The 23992-nt window shown below is 39.5% G+C and overlaps 1 long non-coding RNA gene across 1 annotated transcript; it reads right to left on the bottom strand.

Moving 5' to 3' along the window:
- Window positions 1-2352: 2352 nt before the first annotated feature.
- Window positions 2353-23515, bottom strand: LOC133364040 (uncharacterized). Its single transcript, XR_009757817.1, has 3 exons — window positions 22523-23515; window positions 21454-21571; window positions 2353-3170 (listed from the first exon to the last, which is right to left on the bottom strand). It is a non-coding gene; the product is annotated as an uncharacterized LOC133364040 (long non-coding RNA).
- Window positions 23516-23992: the final 477 nt, after the last annotated feature.

A 23992-nucleotide genomic window follows, 5' to 3' on the forward strand; every position in this document is an offset into this window, starting at 1 on the left:
GGCAGAACACGGGCCGCCTTTGGGGCCAACGTGCCTCATCCGCTCGGAGTTTCACGGCTCCGGGGGGCGGTGATGCGGGTTGGACCCCCTACACATCTTCAGGGTGTGGCTTGAGCTGGGGTCTGGCATAGGGTAGCCCCGGGCTCAGGCAAGGTTTAGTCGCCCTATGGCTGCAAGCAGGCTTTGCCTGGATCATCAGAATGCTACCGCACTTGATTTCCCCTCTGCAGGTTCATTATTCTAATTGATTCCGTTTAATAAAGTGGCCCATGATTTAACCCAATGAATGGTGTTTGTGTTTTATTTCGGCAATAGGCCACAAACTACAGAAGAATGCTGTGTGTCAATATACTTTTAAAAATGTGAGCGTGATCACTGACACATTTTAAAATATTCTAGAGATTAAGTAGATTTTTAAAAAGATTTATGCACTCAACATTTTGTCGAAGTCACTTGGAAATACCTCTCTCTCCCCAATATCTGTGTTAGATGTAGAAAAGAGCAGTGTGTTACACTGAATGCAGATTTCCTGCATCACAAAGATTACTACCACAACCAGGCACTTTCCAATGAATATCATTATCATACCCATAAAAAGGAAACAGAATCCATAATGAACCAAACTGAATTCGCAGAAAGTTTCAAGGCATCTCAGCTAGCAGTGTTTCCAGTACATCAACCCTTTCTTATCCTAGATGTTACCAGTTTCAGCAACAAAGATAACTATCACCAAGTAGACTCTTTTGTAAACAAATTCGAGTGACACATCTAAGAGGCTGGTCCTAGGATTACAATTATTATGTATTATCACCATCAGTGTGCCTGGAGCTTTGCAGAACACCAGAGGACAAGCATTTGCCCCAAGGAGCTTACAACCTAAAATTCAACGCAGAAGGAACAACAAAGAAGTGGTGGAAATGATAAACAGGGGTAAATAGGGAAATAATATGATATTGTTTCCATTAACTATACTTAGGCTTGGTTAGTTGCAGTAGGCAGGTATGGGGAAGCTTTGGCCTTCCAGATTTTGCTGAACTGCAACTCCCATCAGCCCCAACAAGCATGGCCAAAGGGCGGGGATGATTAGAATTGTAGTTCAGCAACATCTGGAGAGTCAAAGGTTCCTCCCACATGCAGTAGGGTATAGGCATTATGGGAATGAGCCAATGACATAATGGAAAAGGTGCATCTTGAGGGAAGATTTGAAGGAAGAGATATGGTGTCACACAGGTGATCTGGGATTGGGAGGTAGTTTCAAAAATATGGGGAAGCAAGGGAGAATGGTGGAATCTTTTGAGATACCTGAGGATGATAATGATAGAGGAAGAAAGGGGATGAATTAGGATATAAGAGCAGAGAGATGAGAGGGAACAATACCATGGAGGATTTCTGCTGGATCTGAGAGTGGAGAGGAACCCAGTTCAAGAACAAAACTGATAGTTTTTCATATGCTGGGATTCTTCTAATGTACCTGAAGCAGACGGGCTCTTCATCCAAGCACATAACTTGCCAGGTTGGCCTGACTGGAAGATCCTTTTAATTATGTTAATTGTAAGTGTGGGCTTGGAGGGGGATCCCTTAAAATTGTGTTAATTCAGTTAATTTTGTTTGGTTACAAGATGGTAGATAGACCAGTGGTAGAAGAGAAGCCAATTAGAGAAATAACTGAGAAATTATTATGCCATTATTAGATCAGATAAGAGTTTTAGGACTGCTATAAGAGCTGTCTTGGCTTTGACATCTAAGGAGGGGGTGTCAGCTGGATGGCAGGGCCAGGAGGCAGCTGTCTAGTTGGCACACCTTTCTCAAGCAGAAATCCAAGACTGCCTGGAACAGGGATTGCCTGGAACTTGGGTCATCCAGCAGGACAGCCAAGCCTGGCTGAGGGGCACAGGGACAACAGGGGGCTCTCCTGCATCATTAGCCACATTTTGTTATTGCAAGTTTTGCAAGTTTGTAGAGTTTCCCTTTAAGCCCTTTTTGAGAAAGCTGAGAATAATGGCCAGCTGAAGGTCAACTGAAGGGTTTTAGCCCATTAAAAAGAGGTGGGAAGTAACAGTGAATTAAGTCTAGGCTTAGGTATACTTGTTAAGTTTGTTATGCTGTGTATTTAGAATAAGGTTTTATTACCTACCTCCAGTGCCAGATTTAGGCATAAGCTAAAGAAGCTTCAGCTTAGGGCCTCACAATCCTCAGGCGCCTCAAAAAAATTCAGAATTTTTTTTGGGGGGGGGGCTTTTAAAATGTTATGTGTACTGAATATATATATATATGGTGTAATTTTTTAACAAAGGGCCTCCAAGCTTTATATAGCTTAGGGCCTCACCAAGTTTAAATCCGGCACTGCCTACCTCGCCTCTTGGACACAACAAAGTTTTAGAAAGCTTTACAAGTTTGAATTGTTTTATTGGATCAAATAAAATAACCATAAAGTTGTGTTTTATTTGTGTCACTCTGTCTGTAAATTGCAAACGAAGCAGCCATGGGCACTGCTGTACCAACGGTTGCCTCCTGCACTTGCTGTAGGATAGCAGTATTGAACAAATATAGTTACATTTCTGTGGTGGCTACAAAGACAGCAAATTCTTCACCAGAACTTTAGATTTTTGGTCCATAAGACCATAGGAGTGCTAAGCCATATATGATGAAAACAGTGTAACAGAGAGATATACTGTCTATCCTGGGCTGGGGACAACTGCACTCAAATTCCTGCTCACTTTTTAATCTCATTGGGTACTCATTTCTTTTTTCATAGGTTTGTGAGTCTAAAGTGGTATAATCTATGTATCCTTGGAGGAAATGTAGGATGCACGTATAAGTAATAAAATAAACAGAATGCAGGTTGGTAATCAGGGTACGCTGACTACCTTGGGCACATTCAGATTTAAAAAAAAAAAAAACACTGCAAGGAATGGTCATCATATAGATTTTCTGCCAGAGATACCAAAAGATCTTGGGACTGGCCCTGCTAGCAATTTCAATTGCAGTCTCAGCTTAGGTTGCTACTGAGAATGAAAATCTATAGTACACAAAGTGCAATTAAGTTGTTTTTCAACTTTCACAGCTTCAGAGAACTCTTTCCCCATTGACTCCTGCCAGTTGCAGAGCATTTCTAGGAATTGTTCTAGAGGGCTCAGAGTTCATACAAGCAGGATGAAGGACGATGTAATCTATATATAAGTAGAGAAGACACAGAGGGGTTGTGTAAGTGCAGCTTCCTCCTGGCATTTCAGCTTGCATAACAGATATACATACCAGCAAATTGGCCACTGATTCAGCTATCAGGATTACCTCTCCCCCTATGCATCATATGGGCTTCTTGCTTTAAAAAAAGGAGGAGTTGAGCACCACATGCACATTTATTCATTTAGCTAATACTTCACATTTTTTAAAAAATATCTGAAAATATTTAAAATATTTCAACACTGCTATGGGGATTGGGAGGCACCAGCCAATAGGAGAGTTCCCCAGGAGGATCTTTTCCACTCACATACCACCATGTTGAAAACAGCACACAACTATTGTTTTTAAGAGCTCGTCCCAGAACAGATATATGCCCCTTAGCAAAACAGAAAAATATATGACATAATCTGCTTGTTCACACCATGATAACCTGTGTGATGCCCCTGTAAATGTAATTAATGTAAATATGGTAAGTGCCGGTTTATTAGAGTATATGTGGTAAGTAGACTGAGTGAGTGGGGGAGTACATGGGTTGGAATGTTGATGAGTGTTGTATGATGATTGGCTGAGAGTCTGGTTGTCTGAAGGTATAAATTCTGAGGGATCTAGGAGAGAGGGGTCTGAGAGGGGTTTTTGGAGAGTTGTTGTTGGTTCTGGGTATTGGAGGGGTGGATTGGATTTAGGTGGGTAGTGAGGCAGGTTACTATGACTAAGAAATATAAAGAGTAATACATCTTATGAAACCACACGCATGTTGACTGAACCATTAAGTAATCTTGTTATTCCCTGTGTAAATAAATATATACTTCTTGGTTTACCGAAATGCCTGATCCATGGCTGGGGATATCACAGACCAGAAGGGTGGGCAGGGCATATCCAAGGTTGGGAAACAGTATCGCTTCAGATATCTCTCTTGACGTAATAGGGCCATTAATAGCTTGTCTCTGAAAGTCTGTAATTTTAGGCAAATTCTGTTTAGATATATACTCTTTTATTTTTTCAGATGGAATTTCCTGACATTTGTACAATGTTGAATAATATTGATGAAAAATCTTTTTGATTTTTACATTATCTGTCAACGTCTCATCTCCTTCTTGTATCTTTAAAATAATATTTTTTTGACGTTCTTTTCTTAATTTATATGCTAACCATTTCCCAGGTTTATTTGCAAATTCAAAAGTCCTTTGTTTAGCAAAATTTAGTTTTCTTTCAATTTCTCTAACTGTCAGCATTGATACTTGCTTCTGTAGCATTTTAATTTGATTTACAATAGAAACTTTAGTTGGGTTCTTTTTCAATTCTTCCTCTTTTTGTTTTATTTCTTCCAAAATTAATTGCATTTTCTGTTGTTTCTTTTTTTTTAATTCAGAGTTACATTTAATAAAATATCCCCTCATAAATGCCTTACTTGTATCCCAAACGATATTTTCACTTGTTCCTTTATGTAAATTATATTCAAAAAACTCTTTTAATTTCTTCTTACATTCTTGTACTACTTTGTCATTCTGTAATAAAGATTCATTTAGTCTCCATCTAAATCCAAGATTTTTCTTTTTTAAAGTTAATATCACAGGGTTATGATCCGAAAAAGTTTTTGGTAATATATCCATTTTAAAAGTATCCTTCGCTAAAATTTTAGACATCCAAATCATATCAATCCTCGAGAATGTTTTGTGTCTTTCTGAAAAATAAGTAAATTCCTTTGCATTATCATTTATATATCTCCAGGTATCCACCAATTCTAAATGTTCCATCAGTTCAAAGCAAATCTTCGGTAATTTACCCTGTGTCTCTTTGATATTTTTTTCAGACAGCCTATCAATTTTTGGTGAAATTACCCCATTCCAATCACCCATGACACACCAATGGTCATATGAAAACTCTGACAATTTTTCCATAAGTCCTGTGTAAAACCTTGTTTTATCTTCATTGGGGGCATAGATACCCACTATCAAAATGTTTGTACCCTGTAGAGTAATTTCAACCCCCACAAATCTACCACTATCATCCAGTAATACCAATTTAGGAAGCAATTGTGGGTTAATGTAGAGAACAACTCCATTTTTTTTTTTGGTCCAGCCGAAATAAATTCTTCACCCAAATTTTTACAAATCAAATATTTGGAATCTTTCTTCTTAATATGAGTTTCTTGTAAACAAATTATATCCAATTTTAATTTTTTCAAATAATGAAACACTTTCTTTCTCTTCTGCGCTGTGTTGGCTCCATTTATATTCCAAGTTAGATATTTGTAATCCATCTTTAAGCGTGTATTTTAAAATGTGCCTGATGCTCCTTTTAATCCATCATCTTCCTTCCCTTCCTCTGCATATCTTTGTTGACTTTGTTCCCCAGGAATTATATCCATATCTTTGAGTTTATCTTCATCCATATCTTTTGAAGCTTTTCTCAAGAAGTCCCTTGCTTTTTGAACAGTATTCAATCTATATTTCTGTTGTCTGAATGTAAAGATCACTCCTTCTGGAACATCCCATCTAAATTGAATTTTGCGTTGCTTAAGTTTCTCTGTAAGGAAAGCATATTCTTTTCTCTTACGTAAAAGTCTAATAGGAATTTCTTTCATCACCAGTATTTCCTTACCATCAATTTTAAAGGTATTTTTAAAGTGTTGCTGTAATACCATATCTCTGGTCGTCTTCTTTATAAAATGAACAAGCACATCTCTTGGAATTTTATTCATTGTTGCATATCTGGAATTAATTCTATACACTTTGTCTATTTCAAATTCCATCCGATCTTCATTCAAATCCAGAAATTTTACTAGAGCATTAACAATTTTATCTCTGATGTCTTCACCTGTTTCCTCAGGGATTGCACGGAATCTCAAACAATGTTCTTTATTTCTCATTTCAGTCACAGCCATATAGTCCAAGTTTTTTTCTAATTCCAGATTTAATATATCTGTTCTATTCTCCAAGATTTGTACCTTTTCTTTAGTGTTTTTTGCATCCTCCTTTATTTGCCCAATTGTCCCTTTAATCTCATCCACTTGTGTTTTAATATAGTCTTTTATATCTGTCAGTTCAGTTTTCATTTCCTGTTTTATATCATTAATCCCTTCCATTATTTTTTGAAACATATCTTGGGGTATAGCCCCTTCCTGTGGATCAGTAGAACCTCTTCGCTCCTGGGCCTTAGTTGCTTTTCTAGTTGTCATTTTCAAGAGAAGCCTTTAATTTCTGATATTAACCACTGTTCCAAAACCTAGAGGCAGTCTATTTCTTTTTTTTTTCCTCCACCAACAAAAGAGTTAATATTCCAGGCCTGTTATTGTAGTCCAGCCAGCACAGCACAATTCTTATCTACATCCAAGAATGCAAAACAATTCTGGTTCCCAACACCAAACAATTAGTAACATATACGAGCAGCAGATTCGTCCAAAAAAAAATAGTCCAAAGAGAAAAATAGTCCAAAATATATTTCCATCAAATAATAATTACCTCTCATCCGTTTTTGAACTTTAAAACTCCAAATTCAGGCCAGCTTTTTGTCGTAAAAAAAGTATATAAGTTGTTTACATTTTCTTTCTTCCTTAATTATATTTAAAAGAGAAAAAGTATGACTCACCCAGGTTTCTCAGTTGCTGATTCGTAAACAAATCCCTTTTATTGTAGTAATTTAAGCCGAATGATAAGATTTAGACAGAAGTAGGCTCGCTGGTTAAGGACGTTTTTTTAAGAAGAAGAAAAAACGCTTCGCTTTTTTCCAGTACAGCTTGCGTGGAAATCCTGACTCCGTCTTCAGCCGATCGGCATGCCTTCTTATCTCAGGGATTTCCTGATCAATTCCATCCGCTGACAGCTCAACGAAGTCTTGTGGAAAATCTGATCGGTTCTCCTATACCTTGGAGAACTTTTAAGCCAGTCAAAGTTTCCTCTTGACTGGCTTTTTAACCTGAAAAAAGCTTCCTCTGAGGCAGAGCTCCCTCAGAGACAACCACCAGCCAGCACTCCTTCCGGGAAGTCCCGGTTGGGAAACAGTATCAATGGTGGCAGCGGTGAAGAGATAGTGTAACAGCAGCAGGTATCCAAAACAACCCAGGGCTGTAATCTTTATAGGCACAAAGATACAGGGGGGTTGTGGCCTGTAAGTGCACCCAGACACTACGTAGCAATAGGCCAGGAGGAGACTAAGGCACAGTCTCAAGGCAATACTGTTTACAGAGAGTGTCAGGTAAGTTGTATAATCGTAAGTTGCTTTAGGAGGGCTTTGCCTTGAAAGGCAGCATATAAATGTCTTATATAAGTAAATAAATTGACTGGATTAAAAGCCTTTCATAAACATTAGGCCTTTTTTATTTTCTTCTTCAAAATTAGCAAGGAAATGTTTAAGGTAGCATCTGACCATACCCAAATAAGTGAATATGCATGCAAAGTTTTGGAGAGTCTGTGCTCCATTACAAGTGCTTGCAATAATGTTAACACTCACCAGAGAACTACTCTACTTTAGTCTTCCTTCATCAGTCTCTCTGTGTCACACACAGCCTTGAGGATGACCTCCCATTTCTTGTATCAACACATTTGACTGCCATTCATTTGAAAAAGGGACTCTGCTGATAATATTTCTGAATGACACTCAGTAGGGGATTTTATTGGAAAATAGTAAAATGGCAGTGCCAAGCAATGAGATAACCTTCTCTCACCCCTCTGTTGGCAGCAGCTTGTTTGTCTAAACAAATGATCAAGAGAAAGAGAGAGGGCAAAGAGGAGAAACGGTTTACTAAAAACAATGCACACTTCTCAATGAAGTATCAGTAACAGAATAGTGTGAATGAGATGCAGTGCTATAAAGGAATAAAAAATTAAGGAGCAGGGTGAAGGACTGAGTTATTTGGGAGCTTTCTTCTCCTTTTATATTATTGCAACCTGCCCTGGGACCTTATGGCAAAATCCAGTAAATACTACTAATAACAACAACTCAGCTTTGTACTTTACAATCTCATAACAGGGTGCACAACAGTTATTTTTCAGGAGACTGTGGGGAACAATGTTATTTCAGACACTGTAGGTATATTTGACTAACTGATCAGTTTAAAATATATTTATTTAGTTAATCTTGTTAATATTGATCTTGGGCATCACAGTTGCCTCAGCAAAGGTCTGCATTCCCAAGACACTTTTTGAAACAAGTGGTAGGGATACTTGGGTCAGTCTAGGAAGGGCCATACCTCAACAGTGAAGAAGAAGGTCCTGAATTCATTCTTGGACATCTCTAGGTATGGCTGGGAATGTCCCCTTCCTGAAACTCTGGAGAGCCACTGCCAATCAGTGTAGATAGTACTGAGCTAGATGAAGCAATGGTCTGACTCGGTATAAGGCAGCTTTCTGTATTTCTTTGGCCCCTGTCAGTTTTGCATGTGTTCCTTAATAAGCCTGATATGTCCTGTTTCCACATCAATCTTCTTTTGAAAAAAAGAAACCTCGCAAAGAAATTGGGAATTAGGTTGGTTTGCTTAAAAATGCAGACTAAATAAAATCCTCAAACATCCCTAGCCAGAAGAGCCATAGTACACTCCACATCCACAAAGAATATTATTTGTTGCTTATATATAATGGGCAGCTGAAGATTGGAGGAGGGTGGGGGAGAAAGAGGGAAATTGTCTCTGTAGATACTTCATGGAAATCCACCCCAGCACCTGTAGCAGAAGTGGGACATGCTAAATGCATAGCAATTATCATGTGCTGTACTTAGAAAATAAATTAATAAAGCTTTTGAAGCCCTGAATAGTGTGAGTGTTGGCCTACTGCAGTGGCTAGGAGGTTGCTGTTCCGTGCCCACTCATCTGGGAACAAGCACCAGCAGAAAGGACAGACTGGGCCTCTGAGTGTTTGCCTGCTCTGTCCTCACCCCAAAGTATTTAAGCCTACACCTGGCCTGGAAGAAGAATGGGAAGGACTGATAACAAAAAAAAGGTGTCACTTAGGCTGGCTGAGCCACCTGAGTGTGTGCCTGTCTCCTATGGAATATGCCTAGGATTACACTGTGAGTGACTGGTTCAAATCTTACTTCTGTCACAAACGGACTAGGTGGCCTTAGACAAGCTACTCCATCTAAGCCTCAGACCCCCAAATGTGATATGGGGATTATATCTTTGAGATAATACATGTGAAGTGATCATGTTTTCAAAATATTTGAAAACATTTACTGTTCTTTCTACCCACCCCACCTGCTAAAGGGTGGTGCAATCTCAGATTATTTCACAGATGCATCACATCAAGAGAGACTTAGTATTTTGATACACTGCACAGCACATCATCTTAATAAGAGTAAGAACACAGTATGTAGGGTGGGTGCTTTTGCTTCCATTTGTATGAAGGCTAGAGCTTTATCGTTGAGAGCTCTGCAGATACATAATGTGCCAGGATGATGTAAGTTTCTGTTGAAGAGTGTTTTTTCTTTTTTTAAATTGAAGAAATGCATCTCATTGTGTATTTTCTATGTGTGCATGTAAACACTGGTAGTAAATTATTGCTATGCATTCCCTTTTGTCAAATTCTCTTCATTATAACCTTCAATCTACAGTGAAATAAATTTGAACTTGCTTTGCACTCAGTATGCTATCAAATTTCCTTGGTCATTTTGTATAGTAAATGTCCTTAAGACCTGTCCTTAGGATGCTTACAAAATATGAATGGCTGCCATGTCCATGTCCTGTCCACTGAACAATATGGCATTCATTGTGAATATTCTGTTTAGCTCATAACTCTGTCATAACTCTGTGAAGCTCATAACTCTGTCATAGAAGATAGAGTATGACGCACTTTAAAAAAATCAGCACTCCTGACTGAATGCTGAACATCTTACTTATCTCCCTGGTGTCCCATATCTGTTCTTTGTCAGAAACCACATTTTCATTTTTACCATAAAACCTAACACAATTAGTCCAATCCAGTGGGTTGGCTTGGACAGCAGTGGGACAAGCTATGATATGTGCTGCCTAACTAAGCACCAACTCTTAATCACACCAATTAGACCCAAATTGTCTGGTTGCATCTTGTAAAACTTTCAGTTGTTTATAGTAAGCTACAGGATGAATCTCCCCTCTGGGATGCACATCTTAATGTGATGAGGGGGTTTGAGAGTGTCAAAGAAGCTGAGAACAATGCCATCAGGAGTCCAGACCAAGAGGCTAGACTCCTAGCAGGGGCACCCAAAGCAGAATGGTCAAAGCTGAGACACCAGACTAAGATGCATCCAAACTCAGAGGAAGGCAATGGTAAACCACCTCTGAATACCTCTTACCACAAAAACCCTATGAACAGAGTATCCAAAATGCAACACGAGATAGTGCTGGAAGATGAGACCCCCAAGGTCAGAAGGCACTCACCGAGCTACTGGAGAAGAACAAAGGACAAGTATGAGTAGGGCTGTGACTAATGACGCAGCTGGGTCAAAGCCAAAAGGAAGCCCAGAGGCTGATGCACACAGATGTGAAAGGAGAGTCCGGAGTTGTATGACGTACACAATAGGAACATGGAGTGTGAAAAGTATGAACCAGGGAAAGTTAGAAATTGCCAAGCAAGAAATGGAACATATCAACATCACAATACTTGGCGTAAGTGAATTAAAATGGACAGGAATGGGACATTTTCAATCAAGCAACATTTTCAATCAAGCAACCATCGGAAAGGGTGTGAGACAGGGGTGCATTTTATCACCCTATTTGTTTAATCTGTTTAATTTGTTTAAACGCAGAACATATCATACGGAAAGCAGAACTGGACCAAGATGGAGTTGTGAAAATTGGAGGGAGAAATATCAATAATTTAAGATATGCAGATGATACCATACTACTAGCAGAAACCAGTAATGATTTGAAACAAATGCTGATGAAAGTTAAAGAGGAAAGCACAAAAGCAGGACTACAGCTGAACTTTAAAAAGACTAAAGTAATGACAACAGAAGATTTATATAAATTTACAGTTGACCATGAGGACATTCAACTTGTCAAGGATTATCAATACCTTGGTACGGTCATTAACCAAAATGGAGACAATAGTCAAGAAATCAGAAGAAAGCTAGGACAGGGGAGGGCAGCTATGAGATAACTAGAAAAGGTCCTCAAATGCAAAGATGTATCACTGAACACTAAAAGCGGGATAATTCAGACCATGGTATTCCCGATCTCTATGTATGGATGAGAAAGTTGGACAGTGAAAAAAGCAAATAAGCAAAAAATCAACCCATTTGAAATGTCAGAGCTTTGTGCATACCATGGACTGTGAAAAAGATAAATGATTGGGTATTAGAACAAATTAAACCAGAACTATCACTGGAAGCTAAAATGATGAAACTGAGATTATCATGCTTTGGACACATAATGAGAAGACATGATTCACTAGAAATGACAATGATGCTGGGAAAAACAGAAGAGAGTAGAAAAAGAGGAAGGCCAAGCAAGAGATGGATTGATTCCAGAAAGGAAGCCACAGACCTGAACATACAAGATCTGTACAGGGTTGTGTATAACAGATGCTATGGGGGGGTCGCTGATTCATAGGGTCAGCATAAATCCTGCTGGGAGTAAGGGCGGGATATAAATCCCCTTGCTGGATCATCACCTTGTAGTGGTGAGTGGGCTTGCATGGTCCAATGAACCCTGTGAACGATGCCGCTGGGAGTCATGTTCTCCCGGCAGGGTCACCCATGGCGGTAAGGTCAAGGGAGAGGAACCAAACAAAGAATGATCCAAGTCCTCAACAGCAGAACAGGTGGAAACAATGTGTACGTTACAATGGCTGTGAAGGCGTATGAAGGCTGCAGCAGATAAAAGACTTCCAATCGTCATGGTATCCCATGCCTTTTTCTGTCAAGATTGTGTGTTGTGTGTTGATCGTTGTGCCCCAATCTCCCCACATAAAAGAAATTCATGCACCGGCGTCTTCCACGCAAACCAAACCAAACTGGAAACCTATGCCCTCACTGTGGGAGGCTGTGTGGATCCAGAATTGGCCTCCAGAGTCACTTACAGACCCACTGTTAAAGACCTTATCTTGGAAGACAATCTTACTTGGCCACGAGTGATCGCCAATGAATGAATAAATCAAATAATAAATAAATAAATAAATAATCGTAATCAACTTGAGGGTATATAACAACAACAGGATGAATCTCTGAGCTGGGGTTAGGGATGGGGGAGAAATTTGAGTCAGTTTGCATCTGAAGAAGAACTTAAATAATTCACACTGTGTGAAACAATATGTGAACCAAAACATAGCTATGCTTTGAAATTCTCACTTCTCTAAATTTTGCAATGCAGTTCTCCAGAACAGCAATGGCTACAAAAATGCATATATAGGATAAAGTGGCCATAGAAATGCATATACTCATGAAAATAACATACAAAAATCCATTATATCAGGGGAAATTGCTTTGCAAAAATATGTATATTAGGCAAAATTACATGCAAAAATATATAGGAGAAATACAGACTGAAATCTGATGAATTTTGATGAAGGCTTTCTTTAAAAAGAAAATTACAAATCAATGTGGAACTTAAGAGAACTGAATTTAAAAATGAGAAACTGAAAGAAACCAGAAATGATAGATCTGTCCATCCCTAGCTGGTATACATGAGCACTTAAGGCTTGCCTACACAGGAGTTCTGAATTGCAAATGCAGGAAGTTGTACTCACACACATACACAACACCATGTTGTATCGAGGTTAGAAAGGCTGTGGTTGCACAACACTTCTTCACATGGATTGTGCCATTAGCATTGACCCAGGTAAAAACCTGTCTACCATTTGGCTTTGTGAGGATTTCCCCAGGCCATGTATACCTGCCATCTGGCATTTATCTCAGGTACTTAGGAAGCTGCCTTGCACAGAGTTAGACCTTTGGTCAATCTAATTCAGTGCTGTTTAAACTGATTGGCACCAACTCTCCAGGGTTACAGACAGAAGCCCTACTTGGAGATGCCAAGAATTGAAGCTGGGACCTTTTAGGATCATAGGAAGCTGCCTTATACTGAGTCCGTCTATTGATCCACCTAGCTCAGTATTTCTACAGTGACAGGCAGCAGCTCTCCAGGGTTTCAGGGATGGGTCTTTCTGAGCTGTATGTGCATATGCTATGATCAAACATGGGATCTTCTGCATGCAAAATGTGCTCTGCCACTGAGTTACATCCCCCACCTCTGAATCAATGTACCTTTACACCTGAAAAATATTTGTGTGGAACATTTCCAGTTTTGTACTATCACGGTGGTTGCCTCCAGATTGTCAGTATTTTGCAGGGGTTCAGCTGCATACCAGAAATTTAGATTTGCACAATTAAAGTGGATTAAAGTGCAGTGGGCAACAAATCCACTTAAAAAAAAATTGCGGTAAAGAAAGTGATGAGTAAACACACTAAAAAGTGTGGAACACCAGTTGATTAACTGGAAGCTGTATAACCTCCATGCAAAAACAAACAGGATAGATGCTAATTAAATATCAGATAACTTTCCCACAAACAAATAAGAACAAGTGCTCAATAAAGAGCAGACTTTGCATAATTTCTGCACTATCTTTGTGCAAGCAAATCAGGATGAGTGTTTAATAAACAGGTAATCTGGTCAGTTTTTTCCATCTTGAAATGCCTAGACTGGATCTATATTTGCCACAAAGCTGTGACTACCTGCTGTTGTAGGAGGGATGGTTAGCATGAGAACTTGAAAATTTAAAAAGTACTAAGGAGAATGAAAGAATAAACAGCAACCTAAAGTTTTATATGGGTGTGGGAATGAAAAAGACCAGGCATCTGTCACTGACAAGAACGCATGTATTGAAATAAAAAGTACCTCAGTGTGGCCTTGCCTGTGATTTCTTTTTCCAAAGGAAAAAAAATCTTTGCAGAGCAATATCATTTTGAGAATGGAGAGGAAAATGCCACTGTCTACTGTAGTATGATCAGAAATCCAAGACTCAAAGTTTGCCATCTAGCACTTTTCTAGTTAGGTAGATTTCAAACTAAAGCAATCTAGGAACAATGATCCTTCTCAAGAAGTAGTTAATGATGGATCCAACAACGTAAATACATATAGAATCATGTATGTTCTAAATCAGAGGTTCCAAAACTGTGGTCCGCAAGCTACATTCAGGTGGTCTTTGGCATGTCTGTAAAAATACAATTAACCATACAGCATCTAGCATGGCACATTACAATTGCTGTAACAGGCAGAAAAACTATGAAATGGTCAGCCAAGACCCTCAGCAATTTTCAAGTAATCCATGGGGAGGAGTTTGGGAACCACTGTTCTAAATTATTACTTTGAAGCTTTGACGTTAAGTATCATGTTATCGTTATATGAATATTGCAATGGCTCTAACTATTAACAAATAAACAGACTTATTTAGATTTCAGTGGTTATTTTTCCCCCCATTCCTTCATTGGTCCTCTTATCAATCTCACTTACATTTGTCTCTTACTATATGCTTTGCTCGTTTTGTTACTTATTGAATTAGCTGTTTAATAAGAATGTGCTCTTATTAATTTCATTAGATTTTAGATCAGGCCCTAAGAAATTACTTGATCTTGCTCTAACTGAGGTCAGCAGTTGAAAAAGGCAAAAGCCCTAAATGGCCAATTCAATAAGCCATCATGCATAATGTATTGCTAAATGTTTTGTTCAATTATTGTGACAAATGTAGCTTTCCCTTTTCATTAATTTATTCATGACATTCCATAATAAGCTTGCCCAGAGATTCTGCAGTCATGTCCTCCCCCCGCTACATTTCATTGCATACTCCAAATGCTGTTTATATGTGCAGAATCCTCAAATCCTGTCTGACACTATACTCCCAAGAAGGGGAGCCATTTAAACATACCGTTAGTTCTTCAAGGCTAGACTACAGTAATCTGCTCTGTGTGGGTTCACTCTTGAACACTGACTTGAATTGAAAGGGCACTAGAGTCCTATTCACACGTTACTTGTGTGTAGGGAATAAATATGTAGAGAGATGAGCAGAGCTGCACTTTTAGTCCCTCCCTGATGCTGCATATTTTTCTTTCAGCAATTGCATGCTGTGTATTGTTGTGTTAGCAAAAAGGCCAACATGCAAGCTTCTGCTTGTGACTAGGTGTTCTGTGCAACTGGAACCCCTGAATAATCAGGTGTTCCAATCACACAGAGTCCCTACTCATGAGTAAATGCAATGCTTTCAGAAAATGAACTGAAACAAAGGGATCTTCCTTAAAACCATCTGAAGCAAACAAGACACATATCCAAAACAGGTTCCAAAGCATGTGCAGCCCTGCACATGAATCTTCCTGATTCAGGCCATTGTATGCACTAAAGAGACACTTCTTAGGGTCAGAGGAATCTCCAGAAAAGTTTGCAAAATGATACATGGGACTACACTCAGCAAAAGAAATCAGTGGACAGATGCCAATCATATGACCCCCCTGTGCCCCAAAGAAGTGCCTTCTACTCATGCACAGGAAACATCAGCTGACTAATATGGAACACTGTGGCTTAACTTTGGGGAAGGGTTATAGCTCAGTGGTGGAGCATCTGCTTTACATGCAGAAGAACCCAAGTTCAGACCCTGGCATCTTGGGTAGGGATGAGTACCAAGAAAGCTGCTGGCAGTCAGTGTACAATACTGAGCAAGATGGACCAATGGCCTGATTCAGTATAATGTTCCAGTTCTTAGCCCGTAATGGATGAGAATTTGTGGTGGTTTACATTAATGGTGCGTAAGATTATGAGTTAACCAGAAATAGGGTGCTCCTAAGGCATAACTACATGCAGTTTCAAACCCGGAGCCAAGGAACTATGCTGACCCCCAAATGATATCCTGATTGCCAGGCCTTTGTTATCCTGAATGCAAATTAGTAATTGTGATCTAGCCCCCCCATACTAGTAACTCATATGAGTAGACTGAGAATGCCAATCTTAATTCCAAGTACAGAGCCTTATAATATACTGCAAAGAGTCATTCAATCATCATTTTGCTCAGTTCACAAAACTGCCCTAAACCTCTAGCTTATTTTTATCCGGGCCAGGCCATACCTCTGGGCATTACTTATTCACATGCAACATTTTTGTGACCACCAAAACAAAAAATATATAATAAAAACAGTCTAAAATAAAAATCTATCCTGAAATTACAAGAGGGGATAATGGAAATTGCTCCAAAGTAAATTGGTGTCATTAGAGGCATAAGAAAAAAAGAGGGCTATAATTTTCCAGGGTAATATGCATGATGACACAAATTCTCCCATTACCAGCCACTGCTGCCAGTGTTTATTAGTTTCTGTCAAGAAAAGCAAGAAAGAACAGGGAAGTGTTGGATACAAAGAGGCATTGTTCTATTGCAAACTGTTGAAGTGACTTCTACAAATACCTCCCTCTCCAAAAACATTTGTCAGTAAGCTGAGCTTGAATCCTGGCAAGATGGAGGGTGAGTGGTTCTCCTGTCTCAGAAATTAGTCAATTGCCTGTCCTGGAAAGAATTGCACCTGCCCTGAAGGTAGAGCTATACAGTCTGGGAATGTTTCCTGACCAATTTTTTCACTGGAGGCCAGGTAGCCTCACAGGCTAGAAGCGCCTTTTATCAGCTGCACCTAGTACAACAGCTATGGCTGTTCCTGGACTGGGAGAGTTTGACCACAATAGTTCAGATCTGTGACTCCAAGACTGGATTACTGCAATGCACTCTATCTGGGGCTTCCCTTGCGCTTGACCCAGGAATTGCAATTAGTGCAGAATGCTGCGGAATGGTTACTGACAAGAATGAGACCCTATCAGCATATAACACCTCTGCTCAGAGATCTATACTGGTTGCCCACCAGGCCAAGTTCAAGGTATTACTTTTGGTATATAAAGCCCTTAACAGTTTGGGACCAGTTTTCTTGTAGGATCACCTTACCCCTTATGTGCCCACTTGACCACTTTGATCTGTGGAACTGGCACTATTACAGAGGCCACATGCTCTCTGTTCCACACTTGTAGGAAGTTGTTCTTTTAGTGTGGCGGCACCTATACTTTGGAACTCCCTTCCTGCATCAGGCAGGTACCTTTGCTGTGTTCTTTTCAGCACCTGCTTAAAACACTTCTGTTTAGGCAAGCCTTTCCAGACACACAGAGGTTTATGTATTTTAATCTTTTTTGTTTACTGTTGTTTTAATTGTTTTTTAAATGTTTCAATTACTTGTTATTAACTTATTGATAATTTTAATTTTTCTTGCAAATTGCTAAGAGGTTTTTTAAAAAAACAATCAAACAGTATACATATTTTGTTAAATAAATAAATATTCATGGCAGCATTATGCTAGGTGCAGTGTTCTCTATTGATTAGGAACAGAAGAAGCTGCCTTATATCAGGGCAGACTCTTTGTCTGTCTGTTCCAATATTTTCTGTCTGATAGTGGCTCTCCAGGGCCTCAGAGAGAGAACATGTTCCCCGTCTCTAGGTTTCTCAAGGATAGGGAACCCATGACCTACCAGATATTGCTCGACTACAACTCTCATCATCCCTGACCATTGGCCATGCTGGTTGGGGCTGATGGAACTTGGAATCCAACAACATCTGGAGGGCCACAAGCTCCATAATTGTGTGCTTCCTAATCCTTAAACTGGGTAATGCTAGGGGTTGAAGCTGGGACTTCCTGCATGCAAAGCAGATGTTCTACCACTGTCCATGGTTTTTCCCCATGTCACATGACAAGACTACAATACTTCCCCAAAACTAGACAGAGATCAATTGCTTGCATTAACGCTAAGTTTGAGGCAAGGAAGCATTGCCCAGTATATATTCCTTTCAACAATCCCAATCAGCCACCAGCATAGCAATCATGGAATAGAAGGAGAGGTCCTCTTATGGATCTTATGGATCAGTAACTTAAGGAACAGGAAACAGAGAGTAGGAATAAATGGACAGTTGTCATAATGGAAGGATGTAAACAGTGGAGACCCCCAAGGAGCTGCAATGGGACCAGTGTTTTTAAACTTGTTCGTAAATGATCTAGTGTTAGAGGTAGTGGAGTAGCCAAGTTTGCTGATGGTACTACATTATAAAACCAAAAAGGGATAGTACACTCTACAAGGAACTCTACAAATTGGATGAATGAGCATAAAAATGCAAACAACATAAGCAAGTGCAAAATGGTGCACACTAGAGTGAAAAACCCATATACACATATGGGATCTGAACTGGCAGTGATTGACCAGGAAAGAGAAAGGGGGCATCATTAACAGCTTGATAAAGATGTTGAGCCAACATGTGGGAGCTGTGAAAAAGGTTAATTTCATGTTGGGGATAATTAGGAAAGGTATGGAAATTGAAACTGCCAATACCACAGTGTCATTATACAAATCGGTGGTGCTACTGCACTTGGAATGCTGTGTACTGTTCTGGTTGTCTCATCTCAGAAAGGATATTGTAGGTTCATAAAGAGGCAACCAAAATTGGAGACTAGGGATTGGAGCAACTCTTCTATGAAGAAAGATTGCAACATTTGGGGCTTTATAGTTTAGAAAAAAGGCAAGTAAGGGGGAACATTATAGAGTATAAAATAATACATCATGTGCAGAGAGTGCAGGGGAAATATTTTTCTTCTTCTCTCATAATACTAAAACCTGGGGGATCATCCATTGAAGCTGAATGCTGAAAGATTCAGGACAGACAAAGTGCTTCTTCACACAGCACATAGTGTCCTTTATCTGAATAATTTTGCTTGCTATAAGTATGGAAATGCTTTATTTTTCCAACAAGGTTGATGTCAACATTGTCATGATAGTCTTGCATCAGAAGGTTTACACCTTCACATAATTGTTCTTCTGAGGCTTCTAAATCAACCAAAAAAGTAATTTTCTTTGCAACGCTATCATATATGATTGCTCTTTTCTTCACATTGACATCAAGGGCATCCATTATTGGAATAAAGGATTTTACTTGAAATGTGGCTCTTGGGGAAATACTTTCATCAGCATTAAGTGCACCACCATCATTGACTTGCTTGCTTTTCACTATTTTTCTTTTATCGATACACTTTTGTTCACACACTTGTAGTCTACATCAGGCAGATATCCTTTTGAATTCAAATTCATCAAAAATCCCTCTACTTTCTTTCATGAAGTGATAGAGCAATGTGTAAAGCCTTGCATCTGTGGATCTTATAGGGCCTTGATAGTTTTGTGGAATTGATCTAACTGATCTAACAAATGATTCCAAAGTTCTAACATAAAGGGAAGTTGATAGGATTGAGTATGGACTGGGATGGGAAAGTGAGAGTTCAGAATTTTGGTGCTGGGTTTTATATGAAAGTTGTTTAAGCCAAAGTGATTTCAATTATATCTTCTAAATTATCTCCAACATATTTAGAGGCCTCACATTATGTGAGACCCTAAGCCATGGATTATGTGACTTCTTCCTAAATCTGACACTGCCTCTAAATATCAGTTGCAGGGGATCACGGGCAAGAGAGTGCTGTTGTATTTAATGTCCTGCTTGTGGGCATCCCATTGGCATCTGGTTAGCCTTTGGACTAATCTAGCAAAGAGCTCCTTCTGTTCTTGTAACCTTCAGTGCTGCTGCGCCAAACTTACCTCCCATCTTGTCTGCCATATTGATTATTTGCAGTCTCCTGTACTTGTAGAAATTACAACAATGCTCAAGCTACTCCAGTATATATTAGAGCTATGCTTGTTCAAGAGCATGTGAAAAGCCTCTTTAGGACTATGAAGACAATTGCTACAGGAGGTATAAGCACTTTCCTGAACTTTCCTAATGCATGTTTTGACTGAACCAACAGACAGCACACCAACTTCTCTTTTGTAAGGTAATAATCCTATATATTGTGTGGAGCCCATTCTTGCTGCTTATTACCAGTGTTGAGCTGAACATGACCCTCTATTCTTTTGCAAGCTCTTTGCTTCTGTAAACCTCTTGCACTGCACTGCATTTGGTGAGCCTATGCTGCCCTGTTTTTCATTGATTTGCTTTCTCTCCTGCCCTGGACAAAACACTGCAAAGCAAAGTGCCTGCCTTTGTCTTGTCTTCATCACCTTTCAGCATAAACACTTTTAATCTTTATTTGGGGAAGCTTGCTATTAACACACATTTAGAAATGCCTGCCACACAAGATCAGCTGAGAAGAAGGAAAGAAACTGTCATGATTAGCAAGTAAATTTGCAGAGACACAGGAGGTGAGATAGCCACCTTTTTGTGCTCTTGACTCTCTCCTTTTTTCACTCTTCTGCTTCATTTTACTTTCATTTTTCATGATGCTTTTTATGTGGTGAGAAGTTGATAGTTAGTGGTGCAGGGCAGGACTTTGAGGAAGAAGTTCAGGGCCCTCAACAGAATGAGCCGGACACCCTACCCCTTGCAGAGTCTGACAGAACCAGGTAGAGGGGCATCTCTGCTACACCCAAACCCACTCCAGGGCAGCTGATTCAGCTTTTTAATTACACTGTTACTCTGCAAACCTACAGTCTTTTCTGGAAGTAAGTCCCATTGAACACAATGTGACTAATTTCTGAGACAGACCTGACAAAGATTGTCCTGCATATTGCTGCTGCATGAGGCATTTAAAAGTCTGATGTGTTTGTGTGTCCATGCATATATGTATGTGGAACTGAGTTGCAGTTTTTGCACTTTTAATTGGATAAAAAGAAAGGTTGTTACAATGTTAAGTCTGCAATTCTTTTTGTTACTTAACATAATCTGTGATAAGTTTATTTTAAAGTGTTAACTTCCTGTTTTCATCAGCAACAGTGCTAATAAGGGACTCTGATCTAGGTGATGCATCTCAGCCATTCTCACACTGAACAAGAATTCTTACACAGGCTTTTTTTTTCTTAGCAGAATCTCAACATTTTACCTCCTTCACTTCACACTCATGATATGTATATTTATGTAAGTAATTACATCCATTAATTTATTATTTTTACAGCCTAAATGCTAAACAAATTTATATGAAATAGCTGACTTCAGTGGGATTTGTTTTCATGTAAGCATGCTTAGGTTTTGCAGCCATAGGCTTAAAGAATGTGGCTTTGACTTTTTCCTCCTTTGAAAAGGGTATCATGATGTACTCTTAATACTACCTTACAAAATAGCCTTTATCAAACTAAGTCATTTAAGAATGATACTTGTATACTAGAACACAGCTGACCTTTCAGGTCATTTTTAAAAGAGAGCAACAAGATGATAACATACAGAACATTAAGCCGCAAGGAAATATTATAGCACCATCTACTGGTTGGAGGCTGAAAAGTGCAGAATGGCCTCATTCTTATCCATAAGCTATCCAGAGTACCTGTATGGCAAACACTGTAGTCATCTAAGCTTTCATGGTTTCTGTCAGCAGCTGGTCTGAAATAGGTGGACTATTGTTTGGAGATTCCACAAAAGAATATAGTTGTGTCTAGGGAGATCTTAAGAAAATTAATTATGAGCACAAAAGTGGAAGATCTTATAAAGTTCTATTTATTAACACACATATAATGCTATGTGTGGTCGTAGCCAAGGAACCAAAATTTTAGGTCATAACATCACGTTACAGGGAATGCACTCCAAACAATATATATTACACATTACAATACAGTTATCTTCAACACAATCAGTAATGGAGTTCTCTCGCCTTTGTTGTGTGGATCAACAGCAGAGCAACAGTCTTCTATTCTTCTGACCAGGCATAACCAGTACTGGTGATATCTCTGGGGCTGTCTGCCTTATATAGCCCTTCTTATCTAAATAATTTTATCTGTGAATGCTTCTCCTGTTTCTATTAGCTGTTGTATTTCCTGACTGTGTTTGCTGGAGGCTCTACTATGTAAGCTTTGCTGAGCTGCTGCTAGGCAGGCCTGGGTGACTCAAGGCCAATCAGCTCAAAGTCATTAGTGTACCTGTTTAGTCACTTTTGCAATTAGATCAGACAGCTGAACCTGTAAGGAGGTGTCCAAGGCCAGCAGAGACAGCAACCAGTATAATGTACCTCATGCTATCAGTTTGTTTACTTTACAGAAAGAACGTTGGCTAGGTTCCCAGAAACAGGAAAGAGAAAACTAAAGGACCAGAATAAAATGGTTTCATTCTCATTCTCATTATATCGGGCCAAGTTCAAGGTTCTAGTTTGGTGTAGAAAAAAAAAAGGGGGGGGGAGAAACCCCAAAGACACCAAAAAGGATATTTGTAAAATGTTTCCAAAACAGTTTATTAAAATGACAAACCCAACGCGTTTCGGCCACGTTATATTTCGGCCTTCGTCAAGGGTTGGAGATTAAAACATACAAACATGTTATCAGTATTAAAGTCTTGTTAATTTGAAACATACATTCTTTTATCACATAGCATAGGAACAAACATAATATGTTGTACTCACATACCGAAGGGAAAAAATAACTTTTTTCTGAAGGGATTTCAAGCAGTGTAGCCAAAGATTCTTTTTTATTGAGGAAAATGTCCAAGTGTTTTTCTTGGCCGCAAGCCCAATCTTAAATCTTTGCATTCAATTGCCTGCAAGTTCTGAGGCCGAGAGATAGACTACAGCTGTAAGCAAGGGAACGTCTCTAAAGTATGAGACTCACAGGAGGGGAAGTAATTCCAGCTCACCGTTCATGCCGCTCGGAGTTAGAGTATCAAGTTCTAAGATCCAAGCCAATTCTCTCCTTAGTAAAATTTGTGTGCTTTGTGCGTTTACCTTTTCAACCGCCCAAAAACTGAAGTCTGTCAGAGAATGTCTGCAATTGATGTAATGTTCAGTCAAAGGAGCTCCCACCCTATTATTCTTGATGTTGCTTATATGCTCACCAATTTGTTTTTTTTAGAACTCTGCTGGTCTGTCCTACGTACAGCTTTGGACAGCTGCATTGAATGATATATATAACGTTGGGAGTATTACATGTAGATAAGCGTTTTACCATATATTCCTTCTGATTAATGGGATTAGTGAACCCCTTCTTTTTCTGCATATATCTACAATAGGTGCAGTGCCTACAGGGATGGTGTCCTGCAGGGGCATTTGTGCCAGATATGGTCCTGGTTCGCTGCAGGTTCTCTCTGAAAGTGCTTCTTATTAATATGTCCTTCAGGTTCTTAGTTCTTTTGAAAGAAATCATCGGCTTCTCCATACATCCAGGGATGTGCTGTACTATGTGCCAATATTTGCGGATGGTATTCTGTAACCTGTTAGTGACATGGTCATAGGTCAGGTGGCATTGAAGTCGTTCAGAGGATGCTCTTCGTGTAGGTTGTAAAAGGTCTGAACAGTTTTGGCATGAAGCTTTTTTATAGTTATCTTCTACTACTTTATATGGATAGCCTCTCCCTATTAAGTTCTTTTTTAGAATCAGGGATTGTTGTTCAAAGTCTCCATGAGAGGTACAATTATTGCCAGGCCTGGCCTCCAAGAGGTCTTCTATATCTTTAAAAGTTGGGCAGGGGGGAGGGAGAATTCCACCTTGTGGTTTTTCCCATTACAGAGTTGCAAGAACACCTGCACTTGGCTGACTTTCTCTTCTCCTAAAGATACAGGATCAGTCTCAGGCCAAGAACCTGGCAACCCTAGATATCAGTGAAGGAGACAGAGCCAGTGGAACAATATCAATATAGCAGCTTAACTCTGTCCAGACCTGGAATTTGGAGTCAGTTCAGAGAAGGAGCAGCAGGAGCAGGACCATTGGACGATTTCTGCACCATGGCCCTGAGAAGCCATCAGATTCAGACAGCACCCCAGAACTGGACCTCTCCACATCAGTTGCCTGTCCAGCTCTCAACACACACACACACACACATACTCATCAATCCCAGGGCCACTAATGCAGTGCCTGTCTAGCTCCATGTGCATCTACTTGGGA

Source organism: Rhineura floridana, chromosome 9, assembly GCF_030035675.1.
Source record: "Rhineura floridana isolate rRhiFlo1 chromosome 9, rRhiFlo1.hap2, whole genome shotgun sequence".
Lineage (NCBI taxonomy): Eukaryota > Metazoa > Chordata > Lepidosauria > Squamata > Rhineuridae > Rhineura > Rhineura floridana.